The following is a 22,733-nucleotide window of genomic DNA, read 5'->3' as shown; positions in this document are numbered from 1 at the left end:
TTTTTTTTTAAGTAGCATAAAATTGCTTTAGCAACTGGGTTAATCATTGCTCTTGTGAAGGCTAAGTTTAGCTGATAGCTTCGTTATTTTTTTTTAATATCACTGAGTGCTGTTATTAGTAAATATAAAAACTCATCAGTGTGTGGACTGCAAAAATATGCAGATGACTAGAACCTACCCTGAGTGTTTTTCCACGTGGGACCATGTCCTGACCTTCCCCTGCTGGCTGCAAGCTCTCCTTCTGTCTGCCTGCCTCTCCTCCTTCCACCCACCCGCTCTCCCCCACCCAGTGGTGTGCTGGGCCCAGCATGCACTGTTGTTCAGCTGATTGTTTGTGGAGAGCAGGGCCAATAAAATGGCATTGGTCTGATCAAGACAGCATAAAGTATATAAAACAAAGTGGAGTCATTCATGACAATGAGAATAGCTTTCAGTCAGCCATGACACTTTGGTTCCAGAGGAAAACTACCTGAAAACTCACTCTAGACACATCTGGCAAAGGGACACACTTAAGATGTCTAGGACTTCTGGCCAAGATGGAGGCGTAGACAGACGCGCTGCGTCTCCCTCCACAACTAAGAAGGAATACAACTACCTTAAAACTAGAGACAACCAGAAGTTCCAGAAAATCAAGCTTCATGGAAGTCCAACAAACAAAGATATAAAGAAGAAATACTCACCCAGACAGGAAGGAGGGGTGGAGCTCGGGCGAAGAGGACGCGGTGTGGTGGTGGCGGCAGCGGTAGCAGTGGCAGGCCAGTGGAAAGCACATTCACATGCTTTAAAAACCAGGAGGGACACCTGTGGAGTGTTCTCAGCTCCTCGAAGGACTGCGTAGCTCACGGTCCCAGCCCTGGGGAAAATCAAGCTTCATTGCCTCTGGCTGTGCAAACCAGTGGGGATTGGGGCAGAGGAAGAAACTGCGGGTCTCTCAGCAGAGTCCACTTGTTTAAAGGGCCCCCATGGTCCTAGAACGTCCACAGACCCATCCACTCTGCGAACGACAGCCAGGGTAACAGCTAGAGGGGCGCCAGGCTGGTGCGGAAGTGGGAGAAGTGCCTAGAAAAGGGGCGAGTGCTGGGCAGGTGACATTGTTCCCTCTCAGATGCCTCCCCCACATACAGCGCCACAACGTGGTGAAACGGGTCACCTTCTACTGACGAATCCCTAAGGCTCCACCCCTTACAAACGTAACAGGAATGACAGCTCTACCTAAGGCACAGAGGCAAACACACACAGGAGCCTGTCAGAATGAGGAGACAGAGAGGTGTGGCCCAAAAGAGGGAATGGATCAAGGTTCCAGTGGGAGAACTAAGTGATGAGAAGACAGCCAACCTAATAAATGAGGAGATAGCCAACCTAACAGGTGCAGAGTTCAAAACACTGGTGATAAAGATGCTCACAGGCTTGACAGATATGCTTGAGTACGGCAAATACATAAGAGAAGAAGTGAAGGCTATGATAAGTGAAATGAAGGAAAATCCACACAAAACCAATGGTGCGGGGAAGAACACTGGGGTTCAAATCAGTGATTTGGATCATAAGGAAGAAAAAAACAGTTAACCAGTACAGAATGAGAAAACAAATTGAAAAAAATGAGGAGAGGCTTGGGAACCTCTGGGACAACTTTAAATGTGTCAACAGCTGAATCACGGGGGTGCCAGAAGGAGAAGAGGAAGAGCAAGAAATTGAAAACTTATGTGAAAAAATAATGAAGGAAAACTTCCCAAATTTTGTGAGGGAAATAGACATACAAGTCCAGGAAGCAGAGAGTCCCAGGCAAGCTGGACCCAAAGGGGACCACACCAAGACACATCATGATTAAAATGCCAAAGGTTCAAGATAAAGAGAGAATCTTAAAAGTAGCAAGAGAAAAGCAGAGAGTTACCACAAAGTGGTGCCTAGAAGACTATCAGTTGGTTTCTCAAAGGAAATTTTGCAGGCAAGAAGGGACTGGCAAGAAGTATTCAATGTGATGAAAAGCAAGGACTTACAACCAAGACTACTCTATCCAGCAAAGCCATCATTTAGAATGGAAGGGCAGATGAAGTGCTTTCCAGGCAAGGTAAAGCTAAAAGAATTCATTATCACCAAGCCATTATTATATAAAATGTTAAAGGGACTTATTTAAGAAAAAGAAGGTTAAAACTATGAACACTAAAGTGACAATAAACTCACAACTATCAACAACTGAATCTAAAAAATAAAAACAAAATCCAACTAAGCAAATCAGAATAGGAACAGAATCATAGGTATGGGGATCACTTGGAGGGTTATCAGCTGGGAAGGGGAAGGGGGAGAAATGGGGAAATGGTGCAGGGATTAAGAAGCATAATTTGTTGGTATAAAATAGACAGGTGGAAGTTAAGAATAATATAGGAGAGTGTGAAGTCAAAGAACTTATATGCATGACCCATGGACATGAACTAAGGGGAGTGAGATTGCTGAAGGGAAGGGGGTACTTGGTGGAGCGGAGCAAAGGGGAAAAAAATTGGGACTACTGTAACAACATAATCGATAAAATATACTTTTAAAAAAATGTCTACCCATGTGGTCAGAACAGCCATGTCTTCAGAGAGGGACCAGCTACAGATAGGCTCCTGGGGAAATTCCACTCTTGCCAGCAGGGGTGTCAAGCAGGACAGCCACATACCACCCAAAGGCTCCTGGACAAATTCCAAACTTGCCATCAGGGGCGCCAAGACATTTATAGAAAGGACCCAGAAGGGCGGAGCGCACCACTTTCCAGGTATAATGGGGGCAGGCCCCAGATCACCGCTGAGACAACCGAGCCCCACTCACTAGAAGCACTGCCCCATGCCACGCTGACCTCCCTTGGCATCGGCCGCGGGGGGCTCTGCCCTGAGAACTTCACCTGCCCCGCTGCCCACCTGGCTCTGGAGATCCTTCCTTGCAAGACGCTGACAACTCCTCTGCCCACCATGCTGTCTCCTGGACCTGCAGCCTGAGACTCTGGGACCCAGGTTTGTTATCCCCCATTGATTGCTGTGTGTGTGTGTGTGTGTTACCATTCTCTCAGACTGTTAGAGTGTGAGTAGGGTATTCATGCACGTTGAGGTTCTACTCTGAGTGAACCTGCATCAGTAAAGCTGAGTGAATAGCACAGTTACTGTGTGTGACCCTTGCCTAGTCCCTGGTGCTGGGCTGTTCAGCTGCCCAGCTGACTTACAGGAAGGACTAGATCACAAACAGATGCTTGTGATATTGTCAAACACTCAGGAGTTTTAGAAGCCGGCGTTAGTAGCTTAAAAATCGTGACGAAGAGTATTCACATCACAGAAATCAGCAAAACAAAAAAGTTTTTGAGCCAGCGTACCAGCACACCGCTCCAACCCAAACACACGTGCCCAGGGTCTCACTGTGCTGTTTTTAATTGCTGACGGAGCTGGGATTGACTCTTTGCCAATAACTAGACTTTGGGCTGACTGTACTTCCCACTGAGGATATTTGCATTTTCAGGCGGGATTTTTTTTTTCTAAGCTGAAAAAACTTTCAAAGTCTATAGAATACAAATCTATGAGGGTGAGTGCCAGCTCCTCAGAACTTCAAGAGCACAGGAATCCTTGTTTTTATCACGGATGTGTGCCATCCTTACAAAGGAGGAAGGTCATGGGGTGCATGGCAGGTGCTCAATAAATACCCGTGGAACAAATGAATGCTCTGCCTGTCATAACTAAACTAAAGTAGCGATCGGTTAAATAACAGGCCATGCAGCGAGGAGGAAGCCAGGCTGGAACTCAAACAGAATTCACACGTGAGCAGCCTCGGAAGGTTTCCCTGTTTTGCATTGCTTTGCTTTCCAAAACAGAAGGTGTTAAAACACCTGGCCTGTGATTTAGTCACATTCCATCCAGGGGTGATAGACACTTTGAGGGAAATAAAAGGCAGGTGATGTCACAAAATCTCCTTGAAGATGCAGAGCAATAATATTACCTGGGAGGAAGAGACCTAGCATTTAGCATTGCTAAAGGAGGCTCTTCCTCAAGGGCATGGGAAGCCCGGGGCGAATGTTTTCCGGGGGTGGGGGTGCAGGGACCCTGTGTATATAAACAATTGAATTAAATAATGTATTGCAAAGTTAATGACTCCGTGTGGGGTATAGTGATATGTAGATGACCGTTTGGAGTAACGAATGGAGAAGTGATATTTAAGTATTTGCTTTGTAATCAGGCTGCATGATGATTCTTCACAGCGTTTAGGCACCATCTATTCTTGTTCAGGTCCAGGAACCATGCTCTTCATGTTTTTTCTTTTCAAATGGCCCCTTCCTGGTTAATCTTGTATTTCCCTCCTGAGGAAAAGATAGTGATTCTGGTGTGACAATGTCATGGACCCTCGGGCCTCATTTGTATTGAAACTACTTAGTTTTATGGTCTCTTTTTCAGTCATCACTTAAAATGATATACATTTTAATACTTCTGTGATGGCAGTGACATTTTATCCCTTCTAAATAATGTGGCTTCCTTTATTCAAAAACAAAGGTGGCTTCCCATCAGTTGACAGTGGGTGGGTGATTTGCATTTACATTTTAAATGTTGCTCTGGAAACAGGCAATTAGTTATAAACCAGGCCTGTCATTGTCCTTTATTGATGAAGAAACACTGATAGTGAGTTCCGTCCTTTGTAAATTTGAGATAAGCTTTCCTCCCAAAGACATCAAGATAAGAAGACACTTGTGCTTTGCTGATTTGACAGGCCAGGCTCTCCTGTCCCTTTACACACCACCGGGGAAACAAAACCATCAGATGCGTGTACTGATGGTGATGAACTAGAAGGGAGTCTGGTTGGCCTTGGACAACGGGCAGCCTGCCAACTCCTGGTGGACACACAATCACTGTGTTCGAACAAAGGACCATGCCCCACAGGGGGAGACATGGTCACAGCTGATCCCGCCCCTGCAGTTGGAAGTCCTTGCTAATGGCCTGACTGTAATTCGCAGACTCACCAACAAGGATCCCACATAACGTCTCTGTCCTGTAAGGTACTAGGGGCTATTTTCATGCCTCTGTTTTGGGGACCTGACTCTTCCCAGGAGGTATCTCTGCTCTGTGGGGGTGGGCACACCAAGGACAATTCAGTTTTCCTCAGATGACTTGGAGAAACGGCTGGTTCATGTTAGAAGCTGAGAAAAAGTGATTTTTACTACAGATATTGACAAATTTAAGAAACAGCTCAAGGGAACAGTAATACAATGCACACCACTTAATTAACTCTTAGAATATATCTGCAATGGCCTAAAGCCCAGCTAATGGCCCGAGCCTCATGAGAGAGCAGTTAGCCCCGCCTCCTCTTTATTTAAGAAGTCCACTAACTCTGAGATTGGCTGAGAAACAAATGCCACTCTCTTCCCTATTTTCTTAACTCTCTTCTCTCCTTCTGGGTGAGAAAATACCACATATTTTCTATTTGTCATTGTGTTAAAAAAATTCTAGGACACAGGGTTGGACTTCCAGCCAAGATAGAGGCATAGACAGACATGTTTCATCTCCCTCCACTGCTAAGAAGGAACACAACTACCTCAAAACTAGAGACAACCAGAAGTTCCAGAAAATCAAGCTGCATGGAATTCCAGCAAACAAAGATATAAAGAAGAAATACTCATCCAGACAGACCCCTCCCCCACAGACAGTGCCACAACGTGGTGAAACAAGTTGCCCATACTGATGAATACCTAAAACTCCGCCCCTTACACATAATAGGTGTGACAGCTCTACCTCAGACACAAAGGCAAACAAACACAGGAGCCTGTCAAGATGAGGAGACAGAGAGGTATGGCCCAAAAGAGGGAATGGATCAAGGTTCCAGTGGGAGAACTAAGTAACAAGGAAATAGCCACCCTAATAGGCGCAGAGTTCAAAACACTGGTGATAAAGATGCTCACAGGCTTGACAGATATGCTTGAGTATGGCAAACACATAAGGGAAGAAGTGAAGGTTATGCTAAATGAAACGAAGGAAAATCCACATTAAACCAATGGTGAAGGGAAGGAAACCAGGGTTCAAATCAATTCTTTGGAACATAAGGAAGAAGAAAACAGCCAACCAGTACAGAATGAGGAAACAAGAATTGGAAAAAATGAGGAGAGGCATAGGAACCTGTGGGACAACTTTAAACGTGCCAACATCTGAACTATAGGGGTTCCAGAAGGTGAAGAAGAAGAGCAAGAAATTGAAAGTTTATGTGAAGAAATAATGAAGGAAAACTTCCCAAATTTTTGAAGGAAATAGACATACAAGTCCAGGAAGCACAGAGAGTCCCAAACAAGCTAGACCCAAAGAGGACCACACCAAGACACATCATGATTAAAATGCCAAAAGTTCAAGATAAAGAAAGAGTCTTTAAAGCAGCAAGAGAAAAGCAGAGTTATCCACAAAAGGGTGCCTATAAGACTACCAGCTGGTTTCTCAGAGGAGACTTTGCAGTCAAGAAGGGAGTGGCAAGAAGTATTCGAGGTGATGAAAAGCAAGGACCTACAACCAAGATTACTCTATCCAGCAAAACTATCATTTAGAATGGAAGGGCAGATGAAGTTCTTCCCAGACAAGGCAAAGCTGAAGGAGTTCATCATCACCGAGCCTTTTTTATTTGAAATGTTAAAGGGACTTATTTAAGAAAAAGAAGATCAAAACTGTGAGCATTAAAATGACAACAAACTCAAAACTATCAACTGAATCTAAAAAATAAAAACAAAATCCAACTAAGCAAACCAGAACAGGAACAGAATCATAGGTATGGGGATCATGTGGAGGGTTATCAGCTGGGAGGGGGGAGGGGGAGAAATGGGAAAATGGTGCAGGGACTAAGAAGCATAATTGGTTGGTACCAAATAGACAGGGGGAAGTTAAGGATAATATAGGAAAAGGGGAAGCTGAAGAACTTATATGCACAACTCATGGACATGAACTAAGGGGGGTGGGATTGCTGGAGGGAAGAGGAGTAATGGGCAGAGGGGAGCAAGGGAAAAGTTGGGAAACTGTAACAACATAATCAATAAAATATACTAAAAAAAATGCTGACAAGTAATCTTCGGAACCAATGTCTAAGAACCATAGAACTGATTGTTTTTTCTTGTCTATTTTTTATTCTTAAGGAAAAGACCACTTTATTAATTAGCAATTAAAAACAATAAAAGGAGTATTAACCAAAAAAGAATTGTCAGAGAATTTAAGGTAAACCACAGACTATGTTTACTTAGGCAAAATAAAGGTCAGGATACAGAGGGATTATTAGAATAATTAAAGAATCCAAAAAATTACATAATACTTGAACCTTTCCCAGTAAAACAGAAATATTGGTAGGTTTCACTCGCAAAGCAACCGAGAATTTTCCACTTTGAAGCCCACGTGAAATCCTGCGTGAAAAGGTGACGTAAGTGAAGGCATCCTGGCCAGGCTCTGGAACTCAGTAAGTGCTAACTAATTGTTGACACGGGAATTACGGCCTCTGGCTTCTGCTGTTCTGGCTCAAGATGAAACCCTAAAAATTGTATGATGCGGCCACTGCCGGACTTCTCCTTTACTGTTATTCCTGCGGTGTTGAAGGACAAAAATGACAAGGCGAGCGACAGTCCGAGGTTCCGCGCACGGCTGTGGTGGTTTTATAAATCACACAGGTTGCTGAATCGTCGGCGGACCTGGGGCCTCCATGCCTGTGGTGAAGACGTACTGCCTGCGAGACTGAGCGCCCCACGGTCAAGTTGACCTCCGGGCCTCCTGAGCTGAGATAGTAGAGACACGGCCCATGGAGCGTCCAGTCCATCAGAACCCGACGTAAAGCCAGAGAAACCCACGCCGGAGAGATTTAGAATATGCGGGCGCCGGTGGGGTTTTATTACTGCGCTGCATCCTGTTCTCCCTCGCATTCATGCTGTTCCGGAGCAAAACGTGCTATAAAGAGGTAGCCAAGAATTAGGTCCCGCAGTCTTTTGGAAAATTACTACAAGTAATCAATTTATTATTTATTTATTACCTGCACCCACAAACCCATTGGAGGGATTTCAATAAGGCTGTGCTCTGTGCCAAAATGTAATCCCTTAAACAACACACTTATTAAAAAGTTAAAAATCAGTGTGACAAAGAAACCCTCTGATTTTCCTTTTCCATTCAGATTCTTAAAACGAATTGATTATGGTTTCCTGGACCTGGATTTTATCTGGCTTTAATTTTTGATAGCATAAAGAAAGGAAACAGCTCTTCTGGAATTATTTACCTTGTTGTTTAATAAAAGGAGGTACTGCTCAGTATGATGGTTCCTGAAAGTCCATTAGTCTATTGTGAAATATATAATTATAGACTACTATGAAAATAAGAAATTTTTATTACACATATGCATCTGACAGCCTGCAATTAGTTTAGACTCTCTAATTAACATGTTTTACTTAATGGTGTGTGATTATAGATTATCATTTAATTATGGATAATTTCAAATTCTCATTTTTTTTTTTTTGGTGAATCTTACATAAAAATAAGCATTTCTCAGAAGCAGGAAGAGTGTGCTTTTTCATTTGTTTTTGTCCGGTATCGAGAATTATTATGAAATGAGTAGTCATAAAATAGCTTTCTTTTGAATAAACGGCTAAATTTTTTACTCTATATGTTCTGCTATCCTATTTATGAATGCTGCTGCTTTTATATGAGTTATTCATGAGTAATTTTTTACATGAAGAGACAATAACACAAAGAGCTGTAGAAGCCGCTGCGAGTGACATTAATTGAACAGCATTTTTTTCCTGAGGAGTCATGCTAAGCACTTGGATTTCATCAGTTTCCCCTAATTATAAGACTATATTTGTAAAATCACATTAAAGAACACATCATACTTTTTAATGGACTAGTACCTGACCAACTTTGAATAGTTCATACACACGCACACACACTCGTAAAAGATTTTCTACTTGATGGTTTTGTTCTATCTCATGGATAAATTTCTATGATTAGAAAAATAATGTATTCATAGGAAAAACAGGAAGCATAAGAATCCATTTCTCCCTCTATATATCAAAGAACAGTGCCATCAAAATACAAGCCTCTGAAATTCTCCTGTTTGTTCTTTCTGTAAGTCCAACTGAGTGGAATTAATGAATTAATATTTCTAAAATCAGAATCAATTATTTTATTGAGTTTATAAGCACAGGAAAGGTATCTAGTAGTTCTTTGCTACCTCCTTCTTGGTATTGATGATTTAATTTTCATTACTGACAGAATACATTGCTCAAAAAAAAAAATACAACAAACCCACAGGTTACAAAATATAAGGAGATATAAACAGGACTGTAATCAAGTCTGGACTGTGTAGATGTTCACTGGAAGAAACTAATGTCCTACAGCAGATTTTGAAAGGAGGGCCTATAATGACCCACTGAGGCTGTATTTGAAATAAAAGCGCCGAGATACATCTACTGCTTCTCTGTTTGTTTTGCTGAAACCTAACAAGCTGAGTGGGCGGCGTATGCTGAGGAGCTTCCTGTGGTAGGCAGAAAAATGGCCCTACTCCTTGGACCTGTCAATTCGCTGCTCCATGGGCCAAAGGGACTTTGCGGGAGCAGTGAAGCTCGGGTGGTGTGAGATGTAGGGCTTACCCTGAACTTTCACGGTGGGCCCAACCACAAGGGTCTTTAGAAATGGAGAGGAAGGCAGAAGAAGAGTCGGACGGACGGAGAGAGTCAGAGGGAAGACCAGTCAAGAGATACATGTGGTTTTTTTGGAAGATGCCTAGGAGCAAAAGGATGTGATTTGTTTCCAGATGGTGAAAAGCGCAGGAGAATAGCTTCACCCCCAGCAGCTCCAAGAAGAAATGTAGCCCTGTCAACACCTTGACAGTAGCCCAGCGGGACCCCTCGTGGGCTTCCCACCTGTTCACACCTGTTTTCCTTCTTGGGGAGATACACCGGAAGGTAATAAGTCAGTGCAGTTTTGAAGTCACCAAGTTTATGGTAACTTGTTATAGCAGCAATAGAAAACTAATAAACATTAACCACAGCCACATTGTTATGACAGCTACTAGTTAAATTAAAACAGCTGGTGTTTATTGACCTCCTCGGGGGCCTGCAGGGTAAGAATGTAGCAAACCTTCACTGAAATCTCACAGCAATTGCAAGGGGTGGGTCCCGGTGTTAGCTCCATTTTAGAGGTGTGAAGGCTGAGGTTGCCAGTAAGTCCGACGTCAGGCACTTCTATCCCAACCACTTTCTATATCCTTCCTGTCTGGTCAGGGATGCATTAACCAGAATCTTCTTTGGATTCAATTCTGGTTATTGGAAATCTTTCCAAAAGGCCTTCTAAACTTAATATGCACTTCAACTTAGCGAAATATAATAAACGTAACGTAATCCTTTATTTCTATAAGTGAGTCTCTTAGAGCACCTCAAGATTATCATTAAACCCACCAATTCTTAGGGGGGTAGAAATGTAGGGGGAGCAATCCAGGCCTCACTTAATCTGAAACTGACTCTAGGACGTAGGTGAGTCTTAAGCGTTAAACAAACCATCCTTTTCTTGTCCCAGTTGAATAAAACAAAATGTGTCACTCAGCCAACTTTTACGTTATTTAGATTTCCATCTTCCAAGACTGAAATTTCCTGTTTTCATTCTCTATTTGAATCCATCCTGTCTGCTTGTACTCTTATTAATTTGAAAAATATAATCTGTAACATATGTTATTTATCTGAGATCAATAAAGCCATGTTTATTTAAAATATATCAGGTATTCTGTATTTCTAGTAACATTCTTTGCACAGAAAATGTTCCTTTACTCCCTCTACATTTTTCTTAACATCTTTATGTTGTTAATCCTTCCAAAGTGTGCCGTTTTTACCTGCTTGTCATTGGCCCTCCGAATCTGATTAATCAAACCTACATACTTTTCCTAAATAGTTTTTTTCTCCTGGGTGTATATTAAGTGTACAATTGTGGACTGAAATTATTTTTCTTGGATTCATTTCTCATTTTCTCTGTACTCTTTAATATTAATATAACCGACTTCCTGATGTTCCGTGGGAATCTACCTGGCAAGGGCAGCCGTGGTCATGTGATGGCCCACAAGTCATCTGAAAGGCACTGGGTGACTGCTTCCCACACTGAAGGCAGGTCTGCGGCTTGTCCTCGTCCGGCTCAAAGCTTCCCCCTCAAAGCGTGGGTCCCCTCCATGGGCTGCAGGAAGCAATGTTCTTCCAGACCGAAAGCCAGAGAGACAGAAGGCCACCTTGTTTGTTCAATTTGAAAGCAGTTCTTTCATATATATATATATATATATATATATATATTTTTTTTTTTTTTTTTTTTCTTCTTCCAGAGTTCTGATTATTTACAGGGGTTGGGCAAACCAAATTACTTACTTCAATATGACAGGAGCTTAGAAAAGGACACCCAGTGACAAGTCTAGAAGCTTCTTTTAATGTCTGAAAGTGACGTCAATGCCAGGTCTGCAGGGGCACCTTCAAAATACAGCCGTCCCTCTCTATTTCATGGCTCACTTACCACGGCCTCACTGTATCGCAGGATTTTTGAAAATATTATATTTAATTATTTATCGTGGATTTTTTGCTCTATCGTGGGATTTTGCGGTACTGTATATGTGCGTTGTTAAAGTGACGTAGGTTTAAGAGTGTAGAATAAATGTAAGGTTCCCACTTCACGGGGGGGTCTGGGACATAACACCCGCTATAAGAGGGAGAATACTGTATGTTTGGGAACAAACAAGAGAGAAAAGCAGTCATTTTACATTTGCATCTCTCCAAGTTCTGACTGTTGAGTAGACCGGGAATTTAGGTTGAGAATGCCTTTCAGAAATTCTTTTCAGTTTGCGTTTATACAGGAAACCAGATGAGCAGAAATAAAGGTCGATGACCACTCTGGGGTTTGGCAAATTCAGGGGAGCCTGGTCTCCAGAGCCCTGGACTGAATCTGAGAGGAGCTGGCTCCTTTGTACTTTGATTTAATTCCCTGCTGGGTTGGATGTGGTTTGTCTCAACGTTTATATCACTTCTGCCGAGTTCCTTAATGTCTGCTTGGGTGTCTGCTCACGTTTTGATGCTCTTGTAACCTCTCTCTATACTTCGGATTCCACGGAATCATTATGTCTGGGGGTAGAGGGTGGGGTCAATAAAATCACTGAGAAATTGAGAATATTGCTCTTCTGTGGGCCATTCTTCCAGGGAGAGTAGTCAATCAACATTTTTAAAAAAACCCTCACTGCCTGTATCTATAAACAGAATGTGTTGAATTGCAATAAATCTAGGCATAATTTAACTTAGACATTCTGTGATTCCAGACTGTAAATTTTTGTCTATGAGACTTGTCCTCCTCCTCCCATTTGCCTATTTTAATTACTATCTAGGGCCCAGCACAATTTCTAGCTCACCTGCTACGTTTGTCCTGACCGCTCCTGAATCCATAAAGCATGCTATGACTTGCACATAACTGAACACATTAATTCATCATATAGTTTACAAACTATTTAATCCATGCAGGATTCTTCTGCCTGTCTTCGTGTGTATAAAGGTGATTACTGTTCACTTGTTTGCTCATCCATTCAAGTACTCAGGAGACCTCTACTCTGTGCAGGCTCTGTGGGAGGACACAGTACACACTGGTCAAGTGCACAGACATGGGCCCACGCATGCCCCTTGAAGTAGCGGGAGAGCTGTGCAGAAAGCAAAAGATACGCAAATGTAGGGATGGCCAAAAAGTTCACTTGGTTTCTTCCATAAGATGGCTCTAGTAGCGCTTAGTTGTCTTTAACTTTGTTCAAAACAATTTCGTTACATTGTATTGTGACAGCTGTCACAGCAGCATGTGTTTAAAAAAATCTTATCCCAATCAGTGAATTTTTGTGTAGCCATTTTAATATTGAAGATGGAAGAAAATCTGCAACATATTTATGCTTTATTATTTCAAGAAAGGTAGCAATGCAGCTGCAACACGCTAAGAAGATCTGTGCGGTGTATGCAGACGATGCTGTGACTGATCAAACGTGTCAGAAGTGGTTTGTGGAGTTTCGGGCTGGAGATTTCGTGCTGAGCAATGCTCCACGGTCGGGTACATCAGCAGAAGTTGACCGCGACCAAATCAAGACATTAATTGAGAACAATCAATATTATATACCACAAGGGAGAGAGCCACCATACTCAAAATGAAAAACGTGTCTTTTATTTTATGGAAAAAACCATACGGACTTTTTGGCCAACCCAATATAGTAATAAACCATGTACATGCCTTGATCGGCCCTGGCTGGTTTGGCTCAGTGGATTGAGCGTCGGCCTGCGAGCTAAGTGTCGCTGGTTCGATCTTCCAGTCAGGGCACATCAGAGAAGGAAAACTCTGACTCCAAAAAACCTCCGCTGCCTTGCGGCATACCTCTTCAGGGGAAAGGCTAAGGGAGTAAACCCCGACAGAAAATCCGGAGCCGGAGTCCCTAAGGCGGTTTGACGTTGTAGTCAACACCGGCAACTCCTGCGGCGCACCTGAACCCAAGCTGTATTGACTCCGTCTTTCCCTTGGACCCTTCAGCTGCGAAGAGAGGGGGGGTCTGCTGCATGGGCAACAGCAGACCCTCCATATCACCCTGCCCAGGCTCTGTAGCTTCAGCTTCACTGGAGAGGACACTCCAGCGTCATCGCAAGATGTCGATTCAACACGGGAGGAGACAGATAGCGTGTCACTCCCGAGTCGGACTGCACAGCCATTCTCGGCGGTGCAGATAGACTCTTAAGAAGCTACACCATCGTCTCTCGAGACGGACGGCTGCCGACATGCCTTGATAGCCAAGCACTCCTCTGTAGAAGACTATCAGGTGGGGCCCAGGGGTTAGGGAAAGCTCTCCGTGAGAGGGGTATGAAGAACAAAAAGCAGTTAGCCTGGCAAAGAGTCCAGGGAAGGGAGCGTTAGACAGGAGACAAGCAAGGTATACAACATGGGATGGGAAAGAGCCTGCCATGGTGTCCGTGGGAGACGGACCTGTGGCTGAGCACCACGGACAGTGGTAGGGGAGGGTCTGGCCAGGAAGGCGGAGTCAGATCTGCGGGCCCGCATTATGCAGTCAGCTGTGTTCTCGCATCTACAGAAGTTGCTTCATGTTTGTATTCTGCCCGAAAATGAGCCCAGGAGGCAGAATAGTACTTAAAACCGGGGATGACCTCAGTCCTCATGAGTATAAGGCGAAGGAAAGGGGGTGAGAGAACAGTTGTTTTCAAAGCTCAGTGTGAATGAGAATACTCTGTACGCTTATTAAAAATGCCTATGTCTGGGCCTCAGTGCCAGAGATCGAGTTGCATTTTCTGCATTTGTGTGACTACCCAAGTGATTCTTTCCCGGCTTGGTAGCTGTGACTTCGTTCTGTGAAATATGGTCCTAAGCAATTGATTTTTTCCTTTAGGGCTGTTATGGTAAAAGTGAAGCTGAGGGACCACAAGAGGAACAGCTAGAAATACAGACAACTCAATGGATTAAAAGGGGTAAGGCCTTTCCACACCTACAGATGTGTGTTAGGCACTGGATTACAGATTAAGTCCTAAAATACTAGAAGTTCAGCTATTAAACTCTGAGTTAGGAAAGTCCCAACTTGATTTCTCATCACCGAGGAAGAGGTGTTAATACGTGTCCTTTGCAGACTGTGACATGCCTGCTAGAGCTTCTCATCCTGCACAGTAATTGTCAGACAGCTGGTGATTTACTCGTGTTGAGTGCGTGACTGAACGCATGAATGAATGCTTTAATGAATATTTCCCTGAAACCTCTTGTCTTATTCTATTTTTTTCCCCAGCTCACTTATCACCTTTCCCTCACAGTTTGGGGGAGAGCAAGGCCCTGATAGTTCTAATAACTGAGGTATTGCCTCTTGCAGTAATTTGAATAATGTATGGAAGTGAGCAACGCTTAACCCAAAGCAAACAATCTTCCATCTATATCCTCCTAACACTTCCGAACCACAATATAGTTTAACATATGTTCTTTCTTTCTAATTGGACTGTTAGCTTCTCAAGAGCAGGGATGCTGCCTCATTTATCCTTATTTTATATAGAGTTGCCCACTGTGTCTTCTTTAAGTTGGTGCTAAAAAAATGTATGTTGAATTGGGCTGAATTATACTGATGGTATTATAAATATTTTGGCACCTGTTGGGGACAGTTTCTGAGATAAAGAGGCCTTTCCATGCTCCTCAGCTCTTACACTGACTTTTTTTTTCTCCTCCCAAGTTATAGGGGATCCAAGGACAGGAGTACATTGATGGGGAAGAGCAGTGCACCCCTCCCATCCACGGCTCTAGGGTTAGGATTGGAGTTAGTGACCCAGGCTGGGATGCCACGTTTGAGTGACCTTGAGACTCTTTAGTATCTCAGGTGAACTCAGGCTAAAGATATGTTGATTTCTTGACACATCGGTGGCCACAGCAATTGAACAAGGCAGTGTTAGATGCAGATAATGTGCTTAGTCTGTGGATTGAAGGGCTGATGAAAACTCGCGGGTTGATCTCGAAACTGTGAGCTGGGTATCCAAGGCACAGCATTAGGAATGATTTTGGAATCAGATCCCCTGCATCCAGAGCTCGACTCTGGTGATGGTGGCAATGACAGTACAGTGACATGTGAATAGCGGTGTCCAATGTCCAACTCAGGCAGGTGTCATTAGGCCAACAGAGGCTGTTTCCCACTGGGAGGCACAGAGAACAGAATCTAGCTCAGGTGAACATGGTCCGTTGGGAGAAAAGACGTAAGTTATGGCTCAGGCCAGGCCTTCAGGTTTAGAAGGGGCTGGAGAACTAGGAAACTAGGCAAATGGGGGTAGGAATTGTGCCAAATCAGTGTCCAGCAGAAGACTTCTGGTCCATCTTGCTTCCCCGATATGAAGATAATGAGAGTAGCTATTCGTGTGTGGGCAGCTGCTGAACGGACATAAACAATTCACTGAAAATGCACTTGACTCTGTTGTTATAAGGCTGACCTTATAGAAGCACTGTTACTGTTTTTGGTGAAGAAATGCATTTCCTCGAGGGGCTTAGGGATATTTTACAGAAAAGGTTCTCTCTCTCTCTCTCTGCCCCTAAAGTTAGTTGTGAAGAGCATTTTTAGTTTCTCTTTAAGAACATCTTCAGTGGACAATTTTGTGTCAGCTGGTGCCTGGCTCTTAATCAGCTTCTTTCTAAATTTAATTTTCCTGTTTCCTTTCCTTGCTCCACTGAGCCCTTCCTTAATGATCAGATTACAGTGTTCAGCACGATTCCCGGAATTGTTCGTTTTGTCAACCAGAAAGCAGACAGACCCTTGATATGTGGAAGGCTGTGCCTTCTCACTTAATGATTTTCCAATTAGTGTCTCAGTCAATCTGGGGAACCACATCTAAAATAGCCAGGGAGCAAACTCCTTTCTTTCCTGTTCCCTGACCTCTCTGCTAGGACCAGCTTTAGGCATCGATTGTGAGGCCGGATTTTGGTGGAAGAGCGAGCAGTACAATCTCCTCCGCACATCAAATCACTGTGCTCTGGGCTTAGCTCCCTGTTCAGGTGAGTCTGTCCTTTTGGGTGGAACTCAGTGTGTTCTTGTCCTCGCCTTTGTCCCCGGGCCTGGCAATGTTTAGTGTCCTTAACTAGATAAGTAGGTGCTCCCAATGCGGGCTGGTGTTGAGGACACACACCCTGGGGCGCCTGTGAGCACCAGGGCCTGCCTCCCACTTAATGCTGTGGTGGTGGTGCTTTGAAATTCTTCATAATTTTATTTTTGAACTTGTGTTTTGTCTGTGAAACTTGGTGGGACAATGAAGCGTGTATGTGAGTACCGGCAAGTCATGCCAAGATGTGCGCCCGTCTTTCCGGCCACCTCACTCACATATGGTGTGGGTGACGCCCCATGAGCCCAGAACTCTCGTGGACTCAATGGTCAGCAAGACAAACAGGAAGTGCAAACAGGCAGGCTACGTCTGCAGCTGAGCGGGTGGCTGAGCTGACATCCTGGGCATTACACTTTCTATTGGGACCAGATTTGCTTCAAGTGGAAAAGGGGGCAGCCGTGTTCTAAGAAACATAGGTAACTGTGAGAGAATAGAAAATACAGAGGTTGGTCTCTGCCCCCCAGTTCCGGGCACAGAGCTCCTAAAACCATTGGAATTTCCTAAGTGGTAGGAACACAAGGAGCATCTTTTGTTCTAACATTTGGTCTTAGGTCCCCGCTCCTGGCACAGAGTTTCTAAATCCCTTGCAATTTCTGGAGTGAGGGGAGTGCCTTTTGTCCTGAGGGGTGTCACTGGGCAGGGGCTGGTCCCCAGAAAGACCTGCCCATGACTAACAGCTTAGAATGTGTGGCTCCATCTCTCCTCCCCTGAGAAGAGAGCAGCTGGAGGTGGACGTCAGGACGGATCGTGCCCACGTGATGATGGAGTCTCCATAAAAAGCCCAATATGGGCCTGGGGGCGCTTCCAAGTCACCGAACACGTTCCTGTGAGGGTGGGGATAGGGAGTGGCCACCCCTACTCCACGGGACAGACGTTCCTTTGCTTGGGACCCTTTGAGTCTTTATCCTACGCATCTCTTTCATCTGGGTATTTATCTGGATCCTCCATCATATTTTTAAATAATAAACCAGTAAATGTTAAGTGTTTCCCTGAGTTCTGTGAACCATGGTAGCAAATTATCAAGGCCAAGCGGGGTCACGGGGGACCCACTATATAGCCAGTTAAAAGCACAGGTGACAATCTGAGACTCCCACGTGGCATCTCAAGAGGAGTGGAGGGCAGTCTTGTGAGACTGGACTCTTGACCTGTGTCCCTTCCTGATAAATAATGTCAAAACTGAATTAAATGATAGGACACCTGGTTGGTGTTGGAGAATTATTGGTATTGGGATCCCCCCTGACACACACACACACATACGCACACACATGATGACCAAAAGAGTCACAAGTGTCCTGTGTGAGTAGTACAGGCGTGCTTCTGTCTGTCCAGTGACCAAGGAGTCATACTATGCCCTTCCTTACGCATGTACGTCCCTGATTTAGCCACCGTAATCGGTCGGTTGGCAGCCGTCCGTCTCAAGAGACGATGGTGTAGCTTCTTAAGAGTCTATCTGCACCGCCGAGAATGGCTGTGCAGTCCGACTCGGGAGTGACATGGTATCTGTCTCCTCCCGTGTTGAATCGACATCTTGCGATGACGCTGGAGTGTCCTCTCCAGTGAAGCTGAAGCTACAGAGCCTGGGCAGGGTGATATGGAGGGTCTGCTGTTGCCCATGCAGCAGACCCCCCCTCTCTTCGCAGCTGAAGAGTCCAAGGGAAAGACGGAGTCAATACAGCTTGACTTCAGGTGCGCCGCAGGAGTTGCCGGTGTTGACTACAACGTCAAACCGCCTTAGGGACTCCGGCTCCGGATTTTCTATCGGGGTTTACTTCCTTAGCCTTTCCCCTGAAGAGGTATGCCACAAGGCAGCGGGGGTTTTTTGGAATCAGAGTTTTCCTTCTCTGATGTGCCCTGACTGGAAGATCGAACCAGCGACACTTAGCTCGCAGGCCGACGCTCAATCCACTGAGCCAAACCAGCCAGGGACATACAGAAAATAACATAAAAATATATTACAGGTTAAAGTCTATCCAGAGAGTGAAACCTGATTTAAACACCATCCAGCATAGAAATAGTCAATTTTGGTTATTCCAAAAGTTCTCAAGCTCCTCACCTGGTTTATGTTCTAAGTAGCCTGAGATGGAATTTCATCAGGAGATGAAAGAATTAGTCTTACAAATTATGTTCTAAAGTCTGATCATTTTACTCTTCACATTTAGGTTTGTAGTCCACTAGTAATTGGTTTCTTAGTATACTGTGTGACCAGAGTACAAGTTTGTTATTTTCCTGTTGAATATTGCATGTTAGTTACTATTCTGCAATCTTATTTTAACCTTACAATAGATGATTACTTTATATATTTAATTTTATTTAGGTTTATTATATGATATCCATTGGATTAAGCAATGACAAATCTGGTATTTTCTACAGTTCTAAGATTTAGATGACAACAGTGCATTGAATCAATTGCGTGGTGACCGAGAATTTTAAATGACCCAAACCAGAACAGAATCAGTCAGTCTGATATCTGTGAATAGAAACAGCTTTAATCATTACAAGATTAATCAGTAAGGTGTTAACATAAACCAATAAAGCAGAGAAATTTCAGATTAAGAACTGATATCATTTAAAGTCTCACTCCATTATCCTTCCCAGGAAAGCGCCCTCAGGCTATTGAATTAATTGCATGCGGTTTAAGAAGATTTGGGATGAAGGCAACAGCTCAGCGACCTTGACCGTGTCCATCTTAGTTTAATTAATCCTTTATTCGGGTCACTCAACACCTGCATCAAAAAAGGAAAATCATGGTCTTCTGAGCTGAGGAAACAGCTGAGGTACAAAGGGGCCTGGGACAGAGCGATCAAAGTCCGTAAACTTAGGATTCCGGCAAGTGCACCTGAACGGAAAGTCCTTTTATACCCGGTTTTTCACGCTTCCGTGGCGGACGTTTCTTCCAGCTCCCCTGGACCCTGCCCTTCACCCCTGGGGGTGTGTGAACACAAAGCTTTCTGCCTTTGACGATCGGCCTAGGCTAGCGTTCTAAAAATGACCAGGTTGGCAGAGCTATTCCTTTTTTAACTCTGTCAGAACTTAAGGCTCCTTTAGAAACCAAAATCCTCTGGAGACAACTGAAAAGGGTTCTCTTTTTTTCACAGCAATCCCTTCCTTGTACATGGGAAACTCGGTTAGATTTTAAGTACTTTTCCGCCTGGGTTCATTTTATCGACCACCTACTATGTGCCCATCGTACCAGAGGAACAAAACCTATAGCCTCGTTCCTCCTGGAGTTCATTTTCTGGGGGGAGAAACAGACATGAAATAATCGTAGGATCGAGGTGAAATAATAAACGTGAATGTTGCCGGCAGGAGAGGGGCTAGAAATGTAGGAAGCATAGAGCAGCCATCAGAGTCAGGGCGTCCGCGGGAGGAGACAATGTGCGCCCCGAGAAGGGGCAGGGGAGGGAAGGGTCTCTCACAAGAGGGGGCCCCAATGGTGCAGGCTGTGAGCAGAAGCTCTTACAGACGGTCACACTGGGGACAGTGAGCAGAGCAGAAGGGCCTCTAGATCCGAAAGCTCTGAGCTGCTATGGGTTGGCGGTGAGGTGTCTGCTACCAACGAACCTCAGAGACGATGTAGATGAAAAACATTGTTCAAGCTGCCCAGTAGCACACTGTTATTTACAGGGCATTTTATTCAGAGCACGAAGATAGAAACAGAAAGAAAGAAAGAAAGAAAGAAAGAAAGGAAGGAAGGAAGGAAGGAAGGAAGGAAGGAAGGAAGGAAGGAAGGAAGGAAGGAAGGAAGGAAGGAAGGAAGGAAGGAAGGAAGGAAGGAAGGAAGGAAGGAAGGAAGGAAGGAAGGAAGGAAGGAAGGAAGGAAGGAAGGAAGAAAGAAAGAAAGAAAGAAAGAAAGAAAGAACGTTAAAAGACTGCAATATTCAAGGCCCGAGGGACAAACTGCATTCACAGAGAAACAACTTCTGAAGTCTGGTGCGAACAGACAGACATCGGAACTTGAAAGTGTTCCCCCCGCCGCCCGTGTGGGGCAGGTTTGGGACAGGCACTGTCCTAGGGGCGACAGTATACAGTGACCGACGGGACGGGGTCACTGCCTTCGGGAACTCAGACCTGGTGGCACAGACGTGTGGTCCCGTCCACCCTGCACAGTGCGACATGCTCGGCACAAGTGAGCATGTGAGACACAGGCCAAGGGTTTCACAGGACGGCGCGTCCTCCTGGGTCGGCCGTGGGCAAGGTGTCACCAAGGACAGGATGTGGCTCTGAGCGCAGCAGAAGGGCCGGAAAGCATCGAGGGGGACGGAGCAGGGGACCCCAGGAGGCACAGGAAGAGGCCGCGGAGGCCTGACGCTTCGCGGAGGGGCCTGCTCTGTCTGCAGGGCAGCGTCGTCCACAGGCTGGTCTGGGATGGCGTTTCCTCGTGTCCGTGACAAAATGAGAAGAGGGAGGATGGCCAAGAGCACGCACGCATGTCCAAAGGCTCGCCGCTGTCCCGGGTACAAGCGATACCACAGCGCACGGTCTCTGCCGTGCTAATGGGGCGACCACCGTGAACACAGCAGTCAAAGTGCTTTTAGATAAAATCGCTTTGAAGGAAAGGAAAGCCATGGGAAAGAGGGGCCCAGGTGATGTTTCAGGTACAGCGGGGGACATTTCTGCTAGGGCGACAGGCAGCAGGAGACAGGGATGCAGCAAGACAAAGAGTTGTCACGCCCCTGTCTGGATACACAGCCGTTCCCGGTGGAGGGAACAGCAAGGCGAAGGCTCAGAGGCAGGAGGAGGTTTGGCACCAGTAAAGCAGAGTGAGAACAGTGGAAGCAGAGCAGAGAGCCTGGGAGGTGGGGGGATAAGACGTGCGTACGAGAGGGGGCGGGGCGCGCGTCTGCCTCCCATTTTCCCGCAGGGGTCAGGACAGGGAATGTGGGTGCCAGGCCGAGCAAGGGGGGTGTTATCTCTAGTGCAGGACAGTCTCCTTCAGTTCTGACTGAGAAGGACACTGCTTTCTGGCGCTGCTTCCGATTTTCTGAGCTGAGAGTCAATAGGAACTCCTCCGTCTTTGTCCCATGGGTAGCAATGTGGCAGTCGGTGGCATGAGGCTGGAGACCTCCCCTGGTGTCCTGGGCAGCTTCTAGTGACGGAGTCACTGTGGTCAGGTCATTCTGGACTCCAGCCATCTGCTTCCTTATTTAAACTCAAAGCACTCGGAGTGAGTCTAGATTGTTTTTACTCCTTTGGTGTTTCCGTGCGTTACTTTAAATATATATTTCATCCTCTGCACGTGGGCAATGTTTTATTTTATTTTTTAAGACTTGTGAAGGATGCTTAACCCAATGAGGCTTTCCCTTGTTAGATTTGAGGGGAGCCCTTTTTGGTATTTGGGGTCTTACTTCTGGTACTATATGAACTGTTGACCCTCATTGGTTTACTACACATGAAAATCTCACCGAAGACTCGGAATGTTCCTAGTCAAGATGGTGATAATCATGGGGCGACAGCTGGGGACCGTGGCAGCGTGACCAGTGCGATCCGCGTCTGTGGAAGCTACCCCTCTCACAGGCCTGACCACCAGTCCTGCTCTGGAAAGGCGCTCGTGAACCTCCGGAGGCCATACTTCTTTGTTTCAGAGGACAAACATTTTTAAAGATTAAAATATTTTCAGATGTCTTCCTCGCCCTCCTTTTAGGTAACTTCAAAAGATCTCACATATTCTAATAGGCTATTTATATCGGAAAATGGCCAAAGGGCCTTGAGAGTTCAATACAGAACTGCCATAGCTCATGGTAAAAATGCAGGCTTTCTACCATTTATAGGGATTTCTCTCTTTCTACACAGGAAGCATGAAGTGCTGTTAGGATCACACCTTGCCCTTGCAAAAGAAGTCTTATTTTTATTCTCTCCTAGGCCTGATCATAGTGTTTGAGGTTGATTTGCCACAGCACCACTCAGTGCAAATCACATGCTACTGGGAGTCCAAGAGCAATAATTCAAGTGACAGTGATTGATTTGGTACAGGTTACTACGAAGAAACTATTTCACCCAATTCAATTGTTCCGTTAATGTTAATTTAAGGGCTAATACTTACATTGTCCACAATTTAAACGTGAGTATAACGTCCCAAGATTTCATTATGTAACCCAACTTAAGGCTTATCGAAGAT

Source organism: Furipterus horrens, unplaced genomic scaffold, assembly GCF_987537825.1.
Source record: "Furipterus horrens unplaced genomic scaffold, mFurHor1.1.pri manual_scaffold_9, whole genome shotgun sequence".
Lineage (NCBI taxonomy): Eukaryota > Metazoa > Chordata > Mammalia > Chiroptera > Furipteridae > Furipterus > Furipterus horrens.
This window is presented reverse-complemented; position numbering follows the sequence as displayed.